Consider the following 20,867-nt stretch of genomic DNA (forward strand, 5'->3'; position numbering starts at 1 on the left):
CATCCATCCATCCATCCATCCATCCATCCATCCATCCATCCATCCATCCATCCATCCATCCATCCATCCATCCATCCATCCATCCATCCATCCTCTTTAATATACAATACACTGCAATTCAATATGATTCAAAGTAGTTTTGCCATGGTAGAGTGTGATTCAATACACTTTATATGTATTAAACTTTGTTTACAAATTAGCAAAGATGTTTGCAAAGAAGAAAACAAAATAGCAGCTTTTTTGTCTGTAGGGAATGTGTCAAGTTTCCTTAATGGAATCAGTTTCTAAGTTTGTATGAACGGTTGAGTTGATGAAAGATAACTCAGTTCCTGTTCTGTTGTTACAAACATGTAGTCTTTTGTCCAAAGCACAGTGTGAATTAATATTATTCATGTTCATTAAAAACAATAGGAAGAAAATACTGAAAAAAATACAGATTGTCTTCTATTGTCAGAATAAAATGTATGAAGGAAGATATGTTGAAGATAGGTTTCTTACAGGCCACAAATTGTCAAGGCATTATCGTATTTACTTTTATATAGTTTTAACTTCTTATTCATGCCAACACAGCAAAAATAGTGTTGTGGTATGAGTGGAGCCTCATTAGAGTCTTATACAAGTCTTAAACCTGGATATGCTGAGCTTTTATAAATGCAGTACCTATATTGATCAGTGGTCCCTTCTACCTCCAAATATTCTGTACGGGGCACCATCAGTTAATGAAAAAAGGTTAGTGTCCACTGCTGTCCATACATTCTCATCTTATTTTTCAGTTTCAGCCTGTACGTACCCTATAAACAAGCAAGTGCCTTTAAATTCAAGGCATCATCCATTATTACATTTGTGACTTCACTGTTTGAACTAGAGAAATAGCCATTTCATCGAAAATGCTGTTTGAATGTCTGTTTCTGAATGATTTTGCTGAAAGCTGCTGAACAAGCTTAAGCTTACTTGAAATATAATAATAGCTGAAAAGTAGAAAGAAATAGCTGAAAGTAGATGAAAAAGCTGAAATTAGCAGAAAGAAGCTAACAGCAGCGGAAACATGATGAAATCAGAACAAAAGGCTGAAAGGTGTGTAAAAAGCCCGAATTAGCTAAAACAAAAAAGCCAAAATGACAAAAAAGAAGCTTAACAGAGCAAAAACAGCTGAAATTAGTAGAAAATCAACTGAAAGTAGCTAAAAAGTGCGCAAAAAGCTGTAAATAAAAAGAAAACATAATGAAAGAGCACAAAACTAAATTAAGCAGAAAAAAGTTGATGAGCATATAAAAGCTGAAATTCACTGAAAAGCTGAAGTAGCACAGAAATAGCTGAAATGTAACTGAGAAAGGAGAAGAAAAAGCTGAAAATAGCTGAAATAAGCCAAAAATTGCAAGCCGAAAAATGCACAAAAGACAAACTGATCTCAGTAGTGTTAATGTTTTAAAAGCTTTCACACAATAAATGTATTTGTCCACACCTGACCGTCGCACCAGCAGAGACTCTGTGGAGTGGTTTCCTCTTTACAGCTGTAACTGCTTCTTGTTAGATTTTAATTTTTATTATGTCTACATGAAGGTAAAATGGAATTCATTGTTTACCAAGTACCTCAAATGCCAAATATCCATCTGGTGAACACCAGAAAACCCTTTAAAAGAGTGTTTTCATTATAAAGTAATATTACACTCAATCAGGAGCGGTTTTCTGTACCATCAGTTTTCTAACAGCAACCGAAACACAACGTGTGAAGCGTCATTCCTCCACAGAAAGAATGAAAGAAACACAAAAAGACTGGTTCCCCACACTCCCAACAGATGTGTGTGGGGGTGCTTTATGAGGGGGCACTCGGCAAAGTGCCACACAGAAAAGAAACACATGACATTAATCCATTTCCTCTGAGATGCCTGGATGCTGCTCTCTATCCCCTTTTTCCTCTCCACTTCCTTTCTTACAACCTCCAGTTGTGTCATCATTTCATCAATCCTCCCATCTGTTACTGTAAACCAGAGACGCTTCTGTTCCTGAGAAAAGACATGTTCATTATCCATCCATCCATTCATCCATCCATCCATCCATCCATCCAAATACCGGTAGCTTCCACATGAGTCAAATGAGTCAAATGAGGTCATCACAGCAGTCCAGCCATTTCACGGGGGGGGTCTACACTGATCTCATCATTGCAAATATTGACTACATTAAGCAAAGAGGGATCGGGTAAGAAAGAGTGGGGTCTTGTCTGATCAATACACTCTTTGTGTAGAAGACTAGATAAAATAGTAGATTTATTACACTAGTACAATATGAGTTAGACAGAAGTGAACCTAATTTTTATCTCTAAAATAATGTAGATTTGGTCATCACTGTTTTTTTTTTTTAAGTTTATTTTAATTCATTTGAAGTCAATAATTTAATGTTTACCATCCTCTGATTGGTTAGAGCGGCCGAGATCAAAGTGGATCGCATTTCACACAATTCCACTTCAAAAGATCTGAATTATCCTTTTTCAGTAAATTAAAGTGCAAACAAGTCTTTCTTAAACCACAATTTCTAAATAAAATAAAATAAAACTATATCTTAACTGAGTAATTATTCACCACATTCACCGCTCACTGACGTCCTTGAAGACGATTTGGCTGATTAAACTTTGAGCAAGAAACATGGACGTGTTTGATCTACACATGAATCAAGGTTATCATTAAAACTTCAGACGTCAAAGGAATACAGAGGCATAAAGATGGACATCTTAAAAATTCTCTTTCATTTTTTTGAACATTTTTCTGTAATAAACCCACTAAAAAGGTTTTGTTATTTAAAAAAAATCCTCTAAAGTGTTCTGGGAAACATGATGTACTTCAAGATTTATCCGCGATGTGTTTTCTTGCTTAGGATTATCATTTTAACAAGATTTAAGACTTTACGTTTTAAATAATGGTGCACTTTCAGGTCCCAGGCTCTCCCGGGATCCTCCTGGAGCTTTCCCAGATGGCTTGCAGAACTCCTGCCCATCTCGAGACAGGCGTCGCTGCCAGGCTCACGCTCGCTCGCAGAGCACACAGACTGGGGATTTGGCCCGTCACACTCTTTCAGGACAAAGGAGCGACTTTTGGAGGTCATCCCGGTGCTGTTGGACCGATTGTACTTTTCCAAAGTCCATTTTTAAATATCTGGCAAAAACACTCAACATTTGAAAATACGCTGTAATAAAAAAAAAAAACATTTGACTTGTTATGCAGGCTTTTGGTTAAAATATTTATTACATTGCAAGTACAAATAAGCTTTATTAAACCCTCATTAACACTGACAACAAACCCAACAGGAACAAAGTTCTGTAAAATGTGTGTCAAAATTAAACACATTTCTGAGTCATCAAAGTTCATGCTCAATAATCCAGGTAGAAAATCCAACAAAGTTCAGTCAGGTCATCTGGACAGTTTATTTTTTTGTTGAGACATTTCGTCCTTTATCCAAAGGACTTCATAATCCGTTGAGCCACAAAAAACTCAGTCCCACAAGCAGCACACTCCCACAGTGGATCAACTAGTTTGCTGGTGATCAGATGTTTTCTGGGGCCCGCTCTCCTCTCCCTCAACTCCTCTGAGGCAACCATAGCCAAAGTGGTTCAAAATATCAAAAATTTTGAGAAGGAATTCTCTGCAGACCAAAAGTGGACATTTCTGGAAATATATGTTTCTAGAGGACAAACACTGATTGGCTAGCCGTTTTTGCTGGCTATTTTGGTAAGTCACATCAGCTCTTTTTTTAAACTGAAGGTTTCTAAGAAACAGAGTTACTGTATATCTAATCTGCCAATAACGCCTTGTTTTTAGAAATAATATGTCTGTGGTTAACACAATCTGCCTTGTTATTTTTTGTCCAATAAAATGTGGTCCTCCAGATACGCCTTTTTTCTTATCGTCCAATCAGATGTGGCCTTCTAGATACGCCCTTTTTCTTGTCGTCCAATCAGGTGTGGCCCTCCAGATACGCCTACGTATTTGTCTGCAGATATATCTACTTGAAAATTCCTGTATCGTTTTTGTAACAAATGTACGTTTGGAGCTAACTTTGAGCAGTTGGACAGCTTTAATATGAAAAAAGAAACATTAAAAAGAATTGTTTTATACATGTGTCATCAGAATATTAGACATTTTTCTCAGGCTTGTTTCCAAAATAGTTTAATCTGCTAAAGTCAATTAAGTTCAGCACAACCTGTTTAGAATAACAAACATGAGTGGAAAAAAAAACCCTGTCAGATATGAATATGACAGTTGGACTTGCTTACTTGACTATATTTTTTATTTAAATGTGATTTTAAATGTTAGTTGTGTCAAAACGAAGCAGAACGAAACGATACAGATTTTAGATACAGGCAGAATGAGTCGACGAGAGTGAAGAAGGGGATAAATTAGAGCGAACTGAATCTGAAGCCACTATAGATAAAACATTTGCATCATTGAAAGAGAAAAAAATATGTAGGATAGAACAAGATAGCTCTTTCCACCATCACAGTGTGTATTTCTTCTTGTTGTGGTAATGATGGAGTTCAGTTGTCTTTGTGCGTTCACCTTTAAAAATACTATTTATGCTTAAAAGACAACATGCATAAAGAACCTTTTGATTTTTCAGAGTATATACTGTATATGTATAAAAAAAAACAAGGACAAGGACAAAAAGAGAGTGCCACAAAGAGCATCCCAGGACAACCTCAAAGAAAAGTCCTGAGGGGTTGCAGAGCAATGGGGGGACAAAGTGTGTAGAAATCCAGAATAATCCTTTTTCTGCTTAATATACTCAAATACTAGAAGGACATTGCTGAAGGAAACATGCTGGATCATTTAAACAAGTAATTCAAAATAATTTAATGAACCCAGCTGAGAACCATCAACAAAAAATAATTTAAATTAATCCTAAAATATTATATTTACTCAACTGATGCGTGTCACGTTGAAATAAGACTGATGCTTAACGCTGGAAGAACGCTGCTTTGCAAGCACAAAAGGGTATTTTTTTCCAATTTATTTTCATACATGTTACATTTTTAAACATTAGATTTACGTACACCCAATTAAAATTATTTGTTTTTTTAAGCAAATCTAAAATTTAACATGTTTTATTAATGCAAACGTTTTTATTGAAGTGAAACCAACCGTGTGCCCTGGTTGTTTTTGAATGTAGACAAATCATTATAGGAAAGTTGACATTTCTTTCTTTCTCAGTCATCACACTAAAATCTCTCTTCGCAGAATAAAATAGTGTATTTAAAAGAAAAACACTAAAACATAAAATCTGCACATTTTATAAGTTAACCTTAGTGAGAACTCTTGTAGGGAACTTGGTACAAAGTCAAAGTCAGGTGACCTTTCTGCCTCTTGTTAAAAAGCTCAGGTTATATAACGAACCCCCTGGTACCGAGACCTCCGGAGCGAGGCGAGCAGGGTGCCTGGTGAGTTGTTTTAATTACTTCTCTCCCTCCCTCACAGCTAATGCTATTTTATTAGGCCTGATCTGATTCATATGCATAGAGCAGACATCATTTTGATTCTAAATTCTTTCTTATCTGGGTTTGCCGAGACTAACCCTGCATGACTGCGTCCAAAATCAATTACTTTCCTCGGTCTCCTGGTGAGCATTTGGTGAGGAAAAGATTGGCACGGTGTACAGGTGCCATGTCAAACTTTTAACCTTAAAGTGAAGCACTTTTTTTTTTTTCGTTTGGAAGGACATGTCTGATGCTGGAGCGATGTGGTGTTTTATAGATGAGGAGAAGATGGATGCAGTCAGTTTGAAAGCTGATTGGGACTGATTTTGTCATGACAGTCAGGTAAGAACAGAGACAAAGAGTGAATATAAAACTTGCCTTCTAAAGCTCCATCTTTTAAGGTTTTCCAAAAGCACAACAGAAAATTAAAAAAAAAGTTTGCTTTTTATCCAAATCTCCAACCTTTTTCAGACAACCGAGCTGATCACGTAGCATGTCCCTATCATAAATATATAGGAGTAACTCCTTTGTTAAAACATCTTTAAAGATGATTGGCTATTTGTTTGCAGCGGCTTCTTGTTATGTATGTCATTATGGAAAGCATCCAATGCACCAGGGTATAATGACACAGGCATTGCTTGCTGTAAAACAGTGGCATATGGCTAAACTACACAACATTAAACATTTTGGAGACTGCGCCTCCCTGGTGCCTAAATAGCACAGCGCTTTGGCAAATAAACCATTACGCAGCGTGAATGACTTATGGACTTGCATGCCAAGCTGAGCTCCCTCACCCTGTTTCACTGAGATAAAGAAAGAAACATAAAAAAGTGAGCAGTTGTATACCGTACATACATTTCCAGTTGGTGTCTGTGTGGGCATGAATGGGTACATGCAGTTTTGAGGAGTCTACAAGACATAAACATGCTCTATTTCCATATGTAATATGTAAAGAAGGTTTGTGTTTCTACTTATTTCTCCTCTAATTTGGATATTACTGGAGAAAATCTATATGCATGAAGTAAACATCACATCAGTTTAACGTTGCATTCAGGCCCAAAAAATCCGATCCGACCCGACCCCAGCCCATAGCCATCCTTTCCGAACCCCACCCGACCCAACAAATTGACAGTAATTACAGGCCTGAACCAAAACCCCACCCCTGACATTTTTAATTAAGCTTTGACTCCTTATATATATTAATGGCCGGCAGATGCATACAGCTAAGGGGGCAAAAGATTGGAGCTGGGGGGTTGTTTGTCCTTTCATGGCCGTCAAAGTGCATTAAATCCCTGCTTCTGTCTGCATTCTGCATTATTCAGACATGGACCCTGCTCTGACATGTCTGCAGGATATTTTGTGATCTTACCTGTTTGGATCATCGGCCGCGTGCATCCGCTGAGTGCAGTGGCTGAATGAACGTCCATTTGGGCTTTGGATGGATCGCTTCCTGGAAGTATAGTCCCACCTGAAGCTTAATTTGACTTTATTTTACCTCTTTCAAGGGCAGTCAGCTCACGGTCAAATGGCCGTGTGCGGCTCGTGATTGTTTGGCAAGCCATGTTGCCATATATTTGTATTGTCAGTCATGCATGTCCGCTGACGCAATCAAAAGCCCGACACCGACCCGGCCCACACATTAAGCACATTATTATGGCCTGGCCCAGCCCTAACCTGGGTCGGGCCAGGCCGGGCTCCAGGTTAAGGTTAGAAATCATAGCTCTACACCAGTTGGATGAGATTAGCAGAGCTGACTCCTTAAACTTTGCTAGCCACCGGTGAGCTTAAATTACATCCTTACTGCAGATGTTCTGTTTGCCTTGGTGGTATTGATCTTTGACATCCTTTTTTGTTAAACATAGCAAGTGGTCAGGACTAAGCTGGATGAGCTCTAAAAACATTTTGATAAAAGAGTCAGAGTCAGAGTCAGAGTTTCTTTATTGTCATTCGCACCTCATGTGGTACATGTGGTGGAGCGAAATTATGTACACAAAAAAGTATCACAAGTGAGGTAAAACCCAGAGTGACTGAGGCGAAACAGACTCAACCTCTTAAATAATAAAAGTGACTTTTTGACAGTGTAGGATTACAAGGGAACCTGGGAAACATGGAGAAGGAGGAAGAGAGTAAGAATGGCTTCTAGAAGGGAACGGTTAAGTTACGAATGGGTTTTCCATTTCTTACTGGTGTGTTGGAGGATTTACCGGTACAACGTTGAGAGGAGAGCAGATCGATTCCAGGTATGGTCCAAGGTTGAGGAGTTAGAAGTACTGCAGTGGATTTGTAGATGGGCAAGTGGTGAAATGGCAGAGGAGAAGCTGTGGGTAGGCCGATGCAAGAGGTCACAGAGATTCAAGGTAAGGACTTGTAGGCACAAGGAAGAAAACAGGTAATCCAGTACTACAAGCTCAGGAGGCAACTTTTAGGAAGCACAGAGGAGAAAAGAAGGTAAGTACAACTCTTTAGTTCAAAGAATAGTCTATAGCAATACCGGATGGTATCTAATGCTCCAGCAGGGAAAGGAACACCTCCGCAGCCTCTTATGCCACTGGAGCTCGTCAAAGGAAATGGGCCACAGCTGCTGCTCGTTGGCACTGCCCAGGACTCAGGAACCTGCAGAGGAACAATGCTGGAATCCTACGATATGGCCTTTTCAAAAAACAATTCTTAAACATGTCTGCAAATATGTGCCCCTCTTTAAGCTGCCGCTGGTTGTTCATAACATAACATTGCTGAATCATGGAAGGAGTGGAGTGCCTTTGACATGGAGTGCTGTGCATAAGATTTGGTTGAATATTTGTTTTTCGAAGTCCTATGGCTGTTGAACTGTATCTCATCATTGCATCACACCAATAAGCTGCTATTACACATACTGAGTGTTTCAGTTCCATGACTACCTGTTATACACTTGTGCTTTCTGAGAATTGGAATAAAAACACTTGCTTTAAGTAGTTTCTAGTAAAGATTAATTTTGGCTTTAGGGCTGCTCTGTAAACAATAGTTTTAAGCCAATGCTTTTTTCTAGTTAACACAAAAACGTATATTGATGGATTATAGCAAATAGTGAAATGCTTGTAGTAAAATCGTAATTTTTCTTAAGTGACACATTTTGATAATATGGTAACTCGTTTTTGTCAGTGAATTGGTACTCTGTGTGTGTGTTTTTAACAACACTTTATTTTGGCAAGAACTTGAGAAAATGAAGTGCACCTTCAGCAAGAATATAAAAGTTTGTGGTGATTTGCTGACTCCGCAAGTTTTCTGTGCAGGGACCAACACTTCAAGCAGAAACATGCTGATTTTAGGTGTCAGATCTCCTCTTTGATGTCTAAGCTCCTACTTTCTGTCCCCTGAGGATGAGCCTTCATCCTGACCCTGAAGAAGTGTTTGTCACCAAATATTGTTTTGGTAATTACCCCAAAAGGTCACGTCTTCTTTTGACGAGTGCACTGTGCAATCAGAAGTCAAACGTTTTGGCTGAGCATCTTCTTTATGACAACGTCTGAAAACAAACCTTTAATTCTCCCAGCATGTTGTTGATGGTATCATCAAACACTTCCTCACATGTTAACCTTGTCACAATCTAACAATTTCACTCTGAATTCATAATGAAGATTTCAGATTTCAGCACAAAAATGCTGGTTCTGATATTTTTAAACATAAGGGGTGAAAAACTAAACAAAATCAGGGCTCACAAGTAAGTTTAAGTACCAATATTTGATTACAAATATCAAGTTACGAGGATATTTTAAAATCTTTTGAAAAAGGTCAAAGTTCATGCTCAATAATTCAGGTAAAAAATCCAACAAAGTCAGGTCATCTGGACAGTTTCTTCCTTTTTTTTTGGTTCAGATTTTTTGTTGTTGTTGAAACATTTCATCCTTCATCCAAAGGACTTCATCAGTCTGAGGAGCCACAACAAACTCGGTCCAACAAGCAGCACACTCACATAGTAGGCCAACCAGTTTGCTGGCGATAAGATGGTTTCTGGAGCCTGCCCTCTTCCCCGTCAGCTCCTCTGAGGCAGCCATAGCCAAAGTGGTTCAAAACATCAAAGTTTGGCCCACTAACAACAAAGGTTGGCCCACTATGTGACTGTGCTGCTTCTAGGACTGAGTTTGTTGTAGTTCCTCGGACTGATGAAGTCCTTTGGATGAAAGACGAAACGTTTCAAGAAAAAAATGTAACCATCAAGATGACCTGACTTAACTTTGTTGGACTTTTGTAATAGGGTTCTGTGGAAAGATTACAAAAGGTTAATATCTTACCTGTTTTAGATTAATTCAGTTTGGAAAAATATTGAATTCTGACCAGATTAATTAGCTAGTCTGAGTGGAGCCAAGACTACAGTGGTTTACGGCCATCTTAAATCAACTCTTCACTGGTGCTGCGCATGTTGAAAATTTTTATATTAACAGGTTTTGTAAATTTGGTAATTACACCAACACTATTTTTGTATAAGTGTGTAAATTTTTACAACTGCTTAAAACCCTAAAAATGGAGCAGGTTAACATTATGTCATTATTGCATTGTTTTAAGTTTTTGTCTGTTTGAACTAAACCACATATTTTTACTGCATGACATGAACTGATAATGTTCATTTTACTATATATATAGTTAGTATACTGTATATTCATGTATATATAGAGATTCATATACCATATTTTCAGACTATAAGGCACACTTAAAATCCTTTAATTTTCTCAAAAATTGACAGTGAGCCTTGTTATTTGGTGCATCATGTATTAATTCTGCTTGTGGTTACTGACCTTGAACAGATTTTATGAGGTACACGGCGCTCAAAAATATGTCAAAATGAACTTGTTTTGCTTAATGCACCTTATATCCAGTGCACCTAATGTATGAAAACGGACTCGTTCATTGATATCGCACCTTATAGTCCGAAAAATACAGTTATCTTCATATGGATGTTTAGGATCATAAAGCATTCACACATTTTCAGCACCCACAAAATAAAAAGCACAAGCCCTCAGATTTGTGCTTATATCATGAAAGGTCCTGTTTAGGTGGCCAGTTTAAGTGACATGAGACTTCTTGACTAATATACAAATGCAATGCCACAAATTACAGACTATCATTTACCAGTTGTACCTTTTCTCTGTGAGAAATGGTCCTACATTGTACCTCTGCTTTGAATTCTTTGTGCCAGGCATGTAAAGCCCTTCAGTCAGGCAGCTCCAGCCCATTTTTATGTGATTGATGTGAGCGCTTAGCTGGGTGACAGAGGTCACGGTGCTCAGGAGATTGTTTTAGCCCTACCTGCTTCTCTTTTCCACTTCCACGTCTTTTCTGTTCACCCCCTCCCCCCCTCAGATTCTCTCCTTCTCTCCCCACCTGGAGTGTCATGAACCCTCTCCACACTCCACCACCTAATTATATCCTGGACATGTAAATGTATTCATATTCATGAAGGCACAGATGCTAAATTAACTGTGGCAGGGACACGTCGCACTGTGCCGACTGCACAATCTGCTTCTTCCACTTACGGAAAGTAGGGAGGGAGGAGAAGGGTGGAGCAGGTGGATGAGCAAACACTGAAGGAAAAGAATAGACGGGGGAAAAAAACAGGAAAAAAGGACGTTGTATGTGTATATATGCAGAGAAAAACAAAAAAAAGTGAAAAGAGCAGCATTCAAGGAAGAAGAGGCATTGTCAAAATTGTGCAAGGAGGAGGTCTGGCATTTTTTAAAGTGGTTCCAAAAGTTTCTGAGGTGGTCACAAAAAACCTGGGAGGTGATGAGTGACAATTCAAAAAGCCAGGGAGCATAAAAAAAAAAAAAAGAAACACCAGCAACTTGGAGCTGGTGGCAGCAGAACGGCGTGTGGGGAACTCAGGGGCAGATGGAGGGAGGTGCAGTGGTGTGCAGCGAACAGATGGCCGCGCCGAACTTGATATATGAAATTAATAATGTTTCTCAAATAGAATTCAGAAACAGGAATACATTACCTGAATTTTAATAACAGTTTTTTTTTTTTCTTTTCCTTGTTTTAAATGAGAAGTGGGAGCAGAAAGGAACATTTGCATGTCAATATGTGTGTGTGTGTGTGTGTGTGTGTGTTGGGGTGGGGGGGACAAATAAGGAATATGTAGCCTGTTCTAATAGTCGTTTTCCCTCTGCTTCCACTGAAAAACAGGCAGTGGTGGACAAATAATGGCAAATATACGCTGCAGAAAAGTTTTCCCTATCAGGATAAAATGATCTTTTTGTTTAATGGTTCACATTTTATATCCAACATTAGTATTATTTACCTAAGTATCAGCTTTCTAATATTAAAAGAGTGTGCATCATCTGAAATAATTATTATTGAACAAAAGCTTGAAAACTTAAGAATCTTTTTCTCAAAAATTGAAACAAACAAACAAAAAAAAAGAAAGAAAATCCATTAAAGTATATTTTTAATCTTTTTTGAAGCAGAGTTCAGGGGAAATGTCATAAATAATGTGGCGCAGAGGTTAGAGAAGGCGAGCCGGTGATGGGAAGGTTGCAGGTTCGAACACCCGGACAGACAGCAGCAAAATGTGGATGAGAAAGTTGAAGCGCTCACACCTGCCTCCACCCTCATTTGCACCACTCTGAGCCCTTGAGCAAGGCCCTTGACCCCCACCATCTGCTCCCCCGGGCGCCCTCGCTCTCTGCTCCACACAGAGGGCTGTGGTAGCTCGGTGGTCTGTGGTTGTGTCAGGAAGGGTATCCGGCGTAAAAAACAAGTCTTGGAGCGAGTTGTTTCCATGTTTCCTGAAGAAGGGAGCAGCCAAAAGAAGAAACAAAATGTAAATATTAGGCAGTGCAAAGATACTGTATATGAGGACTTCTTAGAGAAATAAAACATTTCAACGTTTTGTTCAAATAGTGTTTCACAATTAATCCCAAGAAAGTGAACCTCATTATGCTCCCAAACCTTTACAGCATTTGTTGTTTTTTTTACTGTCTGTTGTGAAAGGCAGGAGATCAGTAATCATGTTTGTGCTCCTTTGTGTCTGTCAGCAAACCTTCTCATAAACCACTGGATGATAAAGACACCCCCAGAAAGTACCATAATCACTGGAACATCTACAGCTGGTTACCTTTTGGAGTCAACCTGATTCAAGATGTCTGCCAAAACTAAATTACCTTCACAAATACTCTAAACGGCTGCATTATACTGATATTGAGCTTAGAAGTTGATTAAGTAGCTGAAAATGCAATGCATCCCCAATGAATACTAATGCTAACGGATTATAAAACATTTCAACATTTTGGCCACGTGGCAGAAAATGTACATTTCTTCAACAAATCACTTTATTTACTATTGTAGCAGATTTTAATAAACACTTTTATATAAACCAAAAAAAGTCCATGCTCAATAATCCAGGTATACAATTCAACAATTTTTGTCAGGTCATCTGGACATCAGTCAAGGAAACACACAACGCAAAACTGAGTTTCAGTTTTGCGTTGTGTGTTTCCTTGCATTTTTTTTAATTGGAGTTGCATGAGCCACTATAAATTATTTGTGACTGAAGTTGTTTTAAGTTGACTAGTTCACTTTGGGCTTGGCCACACCTGAGCTAGCCATTAGCTTGTTATGTTGTTCCAGTCAAAATCAAACATTGTTTCTTCATTTGAAACTATTCAGATTTATCTACAGCAGGTAAGATAAAATTTGTTTACAACTATTCCACAGAACTCTTCTTATATACGTCTGAACTACCCCTTTAGATTTAATATATACCGTATTTTCCGCCGTACACGTTGTACCACCGTTTAAGTTGCATCAGTTAAAATATGTTTAATAAAGTGGAAAAAAACATAAATAAGTCGCTTTGCTGTATAAGTCACATCTATTATGCATCACCGCTGACGCATCGTGTTTGTTACGCGTCACCGCTGACAACCCGGAAATGTGGGCCGGTGTTGAGCCAAAAATCGATTGACTGCCAAATGGTGGCCGCTGGAGCGTGCATGGGAGAACTTTAACAAGAATTTAACAAGATTAACACTTAAAAACAATTGTTTGCTCGAAATTATAGTAAAGGTGTGTCTCAGTCCAACTTTTGTTTAATAAATGCACTTTGAAGGTCAAATCAGCTGCATTTCAAAAGATGATTTGTGGCACGCGCACAGGGAGGGACGAGTCGTTGTGCATTTCTTTGAAATTTAACAAGATAACCACCTAAAAGCAATTATTTGTTTGCTCGGCTTTATAGTGAAGTTGCATCTCAGTTTAACTTTCCTTAATTATTATAAAGAGCCATATTGAATGTTTCAGTCTGCTATTGTGTAATATGATTGTGTTTATTTAAGAGGAAGACTGTCAGAAAATATTTAACAAACTACAGAAACAGCAGAAAGCTGAGGCTGTAACCCTGCAATATGTAGAGGGAGTGGCAGCTTGAGAAACTTGGAACTAGTTTAGCTACACCGTCTGTTCACCTTCATGGGTAATGACAGATGGCCAAGTAGCTTTCTGCAGCAGTGCATAGAAAAGCAACACCATGTCATGAAGAAGGTTGCACTTGTGGGATTTTAGACAAGCTCTGGTCTGCTGTGAGATCTGCTGGCGTTTTTTACACCTGTAAGCATTCACAGTTTTATTCAAAATGGTTTGTTTTTCCTCACAAACTGATTGCCAACACTCGTTTATTTACCTTCGCAGTGCCGTTAACATTGGTTCCGGGACAAGCGAGGAGCGTCAAGGTACATCTCAATCCATGGGGTGTGATTTTCCTCAGAAAACAGAAGGTAGAAGTTGGCGAGGCTTTGTGCACATGGAGAGTGTTACTTACTGGTTATTGCGGTGGTCATACTGTGTCCCGTATGGCAGTGTATAAACGAACAGCATGCAAACACCTTCTGTCCAAACATCTGTGATAGGCACATTTTTAGGCAGCCTTCCAAAAGCTAATAAAAAGTATTGGCGTAAAAAAAGAGGGAAAAACATTTTAGCTGCTTTGTGTATCGACCCTGCTTGTTTCTGTTTTTTCCTTGTTTTTGCTGTTATTCTTCATGCTTCACATTCCTAACAGAAATACAACCGTTTTTTTCTATGTCTCTTTAAGTTTTCAAGGATGTTTGCCAAAAAGAACTGTTGATAAGACTCATCCTGATCATTTTGACTTTGTATTGTCTCCCTGGAGAATCAGAATGTTGGTTATTCATTAAGAATAAAGAAGGCACAAAGTAGGGCACACTTAGCAATTTATAACTGATGCTTTTTTCCTCTTTCAGCAGCTTCTATAGAATAAATCATGACAATTTCCTTGTTTCAAAGTAAAAAAAAGTACTTTTTAAAATTGATCTCTCATCAGGATCATGCATCAGAAATTTTTTCTCTCAGTTTAGATCCTTACAAACTAGATAAATGTCTCTAACTTAAAGAAGATGTAAATGTGTCCCAGTTCAAGCTTGTACAGTGATTTACCAAATTTATCATTCTGTCAAAGTATTTTTGGTGACTAACTTTATCCAAATGGTTTTTTTTGTTGTTTTTACATCAACCAAGTGGCTTTTGTTGTTTACCAACAAATGTTTGGAGCTCTTTTGTGAATTATCCTTCTTAAACCGAAACACGCACCATTATGTTTTCTAAGTAAGTAGCTTTGCTTCATAACCCTAGTCCAGTAGTTTGGATTCTTAATCTTAACAAATATCTGTGTTGCCTGTTAAAACCATGTCCATGGACCAGATAACTGAAGAAGCTGCAGAGTCGGGTGTAACATGGTAGAGCTGCAGTTTCTGGCCTGAGCCTGACCCAAAATTCGAGCCAGGTCGGGCCAAAATTATGTGTTTGATGGACGGGCCGGCTCGGGTTAGAGTTTTTGATACAGTTTTAATTGTGCATGTGGCCCCGTCCACCCTTTGCTCTTATCACACATCCGAGGATTTGCAATTGGCCCACATCAAGCAATATAATAGAGCTGGAAAGTATTAAACAAAAGATAAAAACAGGAGAACTCACTCTACAAGAGCCAGCACAATTTAACCTGCTGATGAGTGTCAGGTCAGGTGCATGATCAGATCTGACTTCCTGGTAGAAAGAGGTTTTAAAAAAAAAGGTCACATTCAGCTTCAAAGGGACAACCGGATCATTGGCCACACGTGTCCGCTGATCGGCCGGTTGAAAGTTTAAAAAAAGTTGCGTTAAGCTTCAGATGGACATGGACAATCGGATCATCGGCCGCATGCGCCCCGCTCCGCGCCCTACTGTCATCTGCGGTGAAGGAAGTTGCAGCATCTGAAGCTGCAAATGCTGTAGAGAGCAGCACGTTTAATTTAAATAGCCTCGTTCTATATTTTTCCAAGTAATGTTGATCTAAAAAAATGTTTGTTCATCTTTATTATAGCCTATCTTTAGAGTTGATTTTTTTAGGCTATTCGTTTCATACATTAATATCCATTTGGTGATTTGTTCTTCAGTCTGAAGAAGTCTTTCGGATGAAAGACAAAACATTTCTACATTTTTTGTTTTGTTTTTTGAATGTCCAGAGGACCCAACTTAACTTTTTTAGCTTTTTCTACCTGGATTATTGAGCATGCATCAGGATATACATGTTGAACTGTAGCTTTTATAGAGAATAATTCTATCTTAAGTATAGTTTACATGATTTGAACTCTGTGTGTACAAATTATTGCACCACAAATAAAACTGAGCACGAGACAATCGTTATAAACCCAAGCTTGGCCGAGGAGAGACTGTTGCTGTCATAAAGATTATTATTAACATCGGGGTTCAGAAAGGATTAGACTAAAAACCCACAGGAAAGGTAGGTAAAAATGATTTTGTAGGGAACATGAAGTGGAACGTCAAGATACCTTTGGGAAGTTAATATTGTTTCCAGAGGAGAATTCAACAATGGATTTATTAATAATTAGAATTGTTCTTCTCTTTTGCAGATCTCTGGGGAAGGCAGGGTTCCAGGAATCCAGGTAAGACAAGTGTAAGAAGTAAATGGACTGCACTTATATAGCACTTTTTTATTTTATCAAGATAATCAAAGCGCTGTACACTACAATCTGTGCTCTCATTAACCCATTCATTCAAACACTCTAGAAAGAATAATCAGAGCTTTATCACATCCATACACCGATGAGACACACATCGGAGGCAATGAGGGGTTCAGTGTCTTGCCCAGGGACACTTCAGCATGTGACTGCTGGTGGAATCAAACCCCCAACTCTTGCATTGGAGGATGACTGCTCTAACCACTCAGCCACCCTACTTGAGCAGGTAGGCAGACTGAATACGTAAGTAGAGCAGCTGAGTTGACTTTTCCTTACTTTGCTTAGGAGGCAATTCACAAAAACAATCTTCTGAAGGATATTCACAAAACAGACCTTGGAAGATGAAACCAGGACACTGAGAAATCTATGAGGAGCACAGGTAAGTGTAAATAATCTTAGAAGCAGGGGACAAAACACAAAGATTGCTCAGAAGGCTGAAGGTAAATGTCACAAGTTAGCAGTCCAACAAGATATAGAGGTTCAGCTCAGCCTTAAGTAGTGGTGCCAATCAGTCCAGATCAGTCACAGCTCTAGTGGCAGAAAACCTGTAACACAAAGAGGAGAAAGGGAAAGACTGGAACAAGCTGGAATCCTGACTGTTGCCCCTTCTTAAGGCACTACGTCATGCATTCCTTTGGCTTTCACTAATTTTCCAGTTTTTCATTTTGTTTTAGGCGCCATAGCTTTGACCCCTGAACACAACTTATAAAAGACAACTCGTGTCAGCCAGTACTTTGGACTTTGATGGTCATAAATCAAAGCTGACCAACAAAAATGAAGCCAGCCAAGTATAATGTTCGTGTGTGACTTCAACTGGATTGTAAATGAAGCCAGATGGGCTGGGGGGAGTGCCACTGATCAGTGCTGGATCCCATCACTAAATGGCTGCGAGTGTGTTTTCCCCTCATGCACAAATTACGGCATCACCTCATTCAGTGGCATAAATCAAAGCCCAAGCTGTGATATGTACAGGGCATCCCTCCATCTCATTACTAAGACAAATTCGCTGGCAGCTTAAGATGTGTGAGCCCCGTTTGAATGGTTGATATTTCCACAATCTGTACTTCTGTAGCTGGTGTGATTTTAAAGCAATTGTGAGGCTGATCATGTCACTTAAAGACATGCTTGGAGATGAAACAGACTGGGCGTGTTGCTTCATGGGAGACTTCTGGACATTTACTATGTTTGAACTTAGGAGAGTGGAAATAAAGTCAAGCTTAAAGCAAACAAAATAAAAAATAAAACTACTTTAAGCAGGTTTGAAAAGTGATAAAAGATGCTAGTGCTCCACAATGGAAACATTCAAAGAAACATCAAGAAGATTCAGCAGTCTCTTGATTTTCCAGGCACAAAGTCATGACCTTTCCTCTTCTAACACAACTTCCATTGCAGAATGAAGAAAAGACCGCTTTGAGAGTCTGGATTTCTCGTTCAGTATTCAGCTTTGCTTCCAGTTTGACGCAGTGGCTTCTCTGAAAGGGACTCCATATCGTGTAAAAAGATTTACAAGAATGAATCATTTGGTCTTCTGCTTTCCAGTGCACAGAAACATTGACAAAAATAACAGTTCTGGGTGTATTTATATAATAAAAAAGTCAATGTGATTTTTATAAATTTCTGAAGCAAATGAAGCACGGCCAAGCTTAATAAAACTGTCATATTTACAGGTTTCCCTACTTCTACTTCATCAGCCACTTATGAAGCAAAGTAATTCTACAGAGATCTGCTGACAGAACATCCTTACTTGTAAGGTATTCTGAATTTTCTTGTCTGCAGCTCTCTAAGATGGACAAAAGGATGTTTTATTGTCAACAGTGAAGTGTTTTATACTGAAAGTTGTTGATGTGGGTCTGTGCGGGAGCAGTGAACTCCTGCAAGCCTGATGACAGGGTTGATCAGCTGTCAGTCAAGGCAAAGAAAATCAGATCAATAACATTCTGTAGTCTGTACAAGTAGCTGTGGCGCCTTAGGCAAGAGTCTTGAAACTTTCATCATACTTTGCTCAGAAGAGTTTTCTCTCCTCGACAAACATTCTAGTAAATATGTCTACACTTGATTAGTCAAATATTTTACCCAATGTGAAAAGTAAATAAATTAGATGGACCTCTTTTATATGAAACAATATAATGTTCTAGAGAAAATGGCACAGCAGTCTCACGAGAAGAAAAAGTCTTCAGACTGTTACAAGAATTTAGATGCAGCTTTTACTTCTTATTATGTTAAATATTGATTTTATTTTTAATTCAAGTCAACTTGACAGTGGCATCCAATCAGGGCAGTAGGTTTAGTGTAAAGGTTACAAACAAATAACATTAGGCTTATTGTAGAAAGTTATTGGATTAACCTCCGTTTTTGAAGAAATGACAAGCTAATGGCTAAATAGGGCCCAAGAACACAATGTATTGCAAACAGCCTATTGCAACTTCATTCTCAAACATTTCACAATATTTCATGCAAACACCTGGTGATGAGTTGGATCAGATGACAGGGCAGGGGACGATGCCAGACAGACCCGGTGGACCCAAATGCGTAGTGAGGGTTTGCTGGGAACGCCTGGTGGAAAAACCCATCCGAAAGATCTTCAACTCATACATCGGGGACAGCTTTAACCACATCCCAGCTGAGGTGGGTGAGAAGTTCAGCAATCTGGAATAGACTCCGAGACCTAGGACATGCTCTAGAGACTGTGTCCCTAAGTTGGCCTGGGAATGTTTTGAAATCCTCCCAGAAGACCTGAATGAAGTGGAATGAAAAGAGATGACTGGGCCTCCCTGCTCAGGCTGCTGCCTTCACAACCCAACTTCAGAACAAGTGTAAGATGATGGATGGACGGATGGATGGATGGATGGATAGTTTTGTAATATAGTTATTTACATAGAAATCTGTGATTGATTTGCAAGCACAAATAGCATAGATAGTAGATAACTGCAGCAACCTTGGGTATACGTTTCAGCAGAAATACAATATTTGTACCCAATGTGAAAGTGATGGCAGTGTACAGCTTTGTTAAAAAACATGTTTTGGAGCCAGTATAAAATCTTTAAGATTGATGTTTTCTAAAACTTTAGTTGTGGCTCCGTTCTGTCAGAGCCAAAACCAAAGCAGAATAAATGGATTTTCCAAGATCATATGTTCTCCACCCTAAATTAGTTCAAACACCTGTCTACAAAGTACAACAGGTAAGATATTAACTGTTCATTACCTTTCCACAAAGTCATACTTTAGAAGACCTGGACTGTCATGACTGTCTGAACAGCAAGTTAACTTTTTTCTTCTATACTGTTACTTAAACATTACTTCAATGTTATAAATATTTGCAAAAACACACTTTTATGAATCCCTTGCCAAGTTTTGGCTCCATTATGGTTGAGTATTTAGATGCAGACTCATGAGCCATATCAGGCATGTTCTTTGGCACATTATACAGAACATTTGTCACAGTCTCCAGGAATTGTCATGATAAAACACAGCAGGCGTCAAGTTGCAGACACAGTTATAAATCTTATGCACTTAGTCTTAGAGAACAGGGTGTTGGGGGTTATTTGGCAGAAGCTGTCAATGAAATGTGTGTGTATTTTCATTCATGATTCTACCTGGATCTGAGTGTACCTGTAAGTGTGCTGTGTTGGATGTGAGCAAGTGCCTGCCAGCAGTCCTCACTGTATCTCACAGTAAAAGAGCATTAATTCACATGGAAAAACAAGGACATAAGAGGAGAGGACCTGGATCTTTTCATTCAGGAGTTTAACACAAACCAGACCACCTCTCTCCAAGTCCAAGGAGCAAATTAGGAGCTGGGAGCTGCCGACTGCACTTGTGACAAAGACATGATAAAGAGAGCAGGCAGGCTGGATTGCTGCATGATTCACATGGATCCCCAATACCAGAGGAATGCTAACCATGTATAACAGTAGGAAAAGTAAGATGATAAAAGTTCTACTTAAATTTAATTTCTATTTTTTTTGTTATTAAGAATTATTTACATGGTAAAATATGTCTCCTGAATCTCTTCCTGTGAGTTTCATTTTATGAGTACAAATTTTGACCTGAATTTTCTTCCTCTCAGCTGATTGGCTAATGTCATGTCAATCACAAATTTAACGAACCAATTAGAGAACAGATGGACTTGCCTGTAGAAACCTCATTGAGCGGACTGGTCGTCAGAGCGTCCGCCATATTGAATGTGGCAGAGCTGTGGGCCAACTAATACAATGAACTGGACTGAACTTTTGAATGTGTATATATATATCTATCTATCTATCTATAGATATCTATCTATCTATCTATATCTATCTATCTATCTATCTCTATCTATCTATCTATCTATAGATATCTATCTATAGATATCTATCTATCTATCTATCTATCTATCTATCTATAGATATCTATCTATCTATCTATCT

This window comes from Nematolebias whitei, chromosome 19, assembly GCF_014905685.2.
Source record: "Nematolebias whitei isolate Nwh7 chromosome 19, NemWhi1, whole genome shotgun sequence".
Taxonomy (NCBI): domain Eukaryota; kingdom Metazoa; phylum Chordata; class Actinopteri; order Cyprinodontiformes; family Rivulidae; genus Nematolebias; species Nematolebias whitei.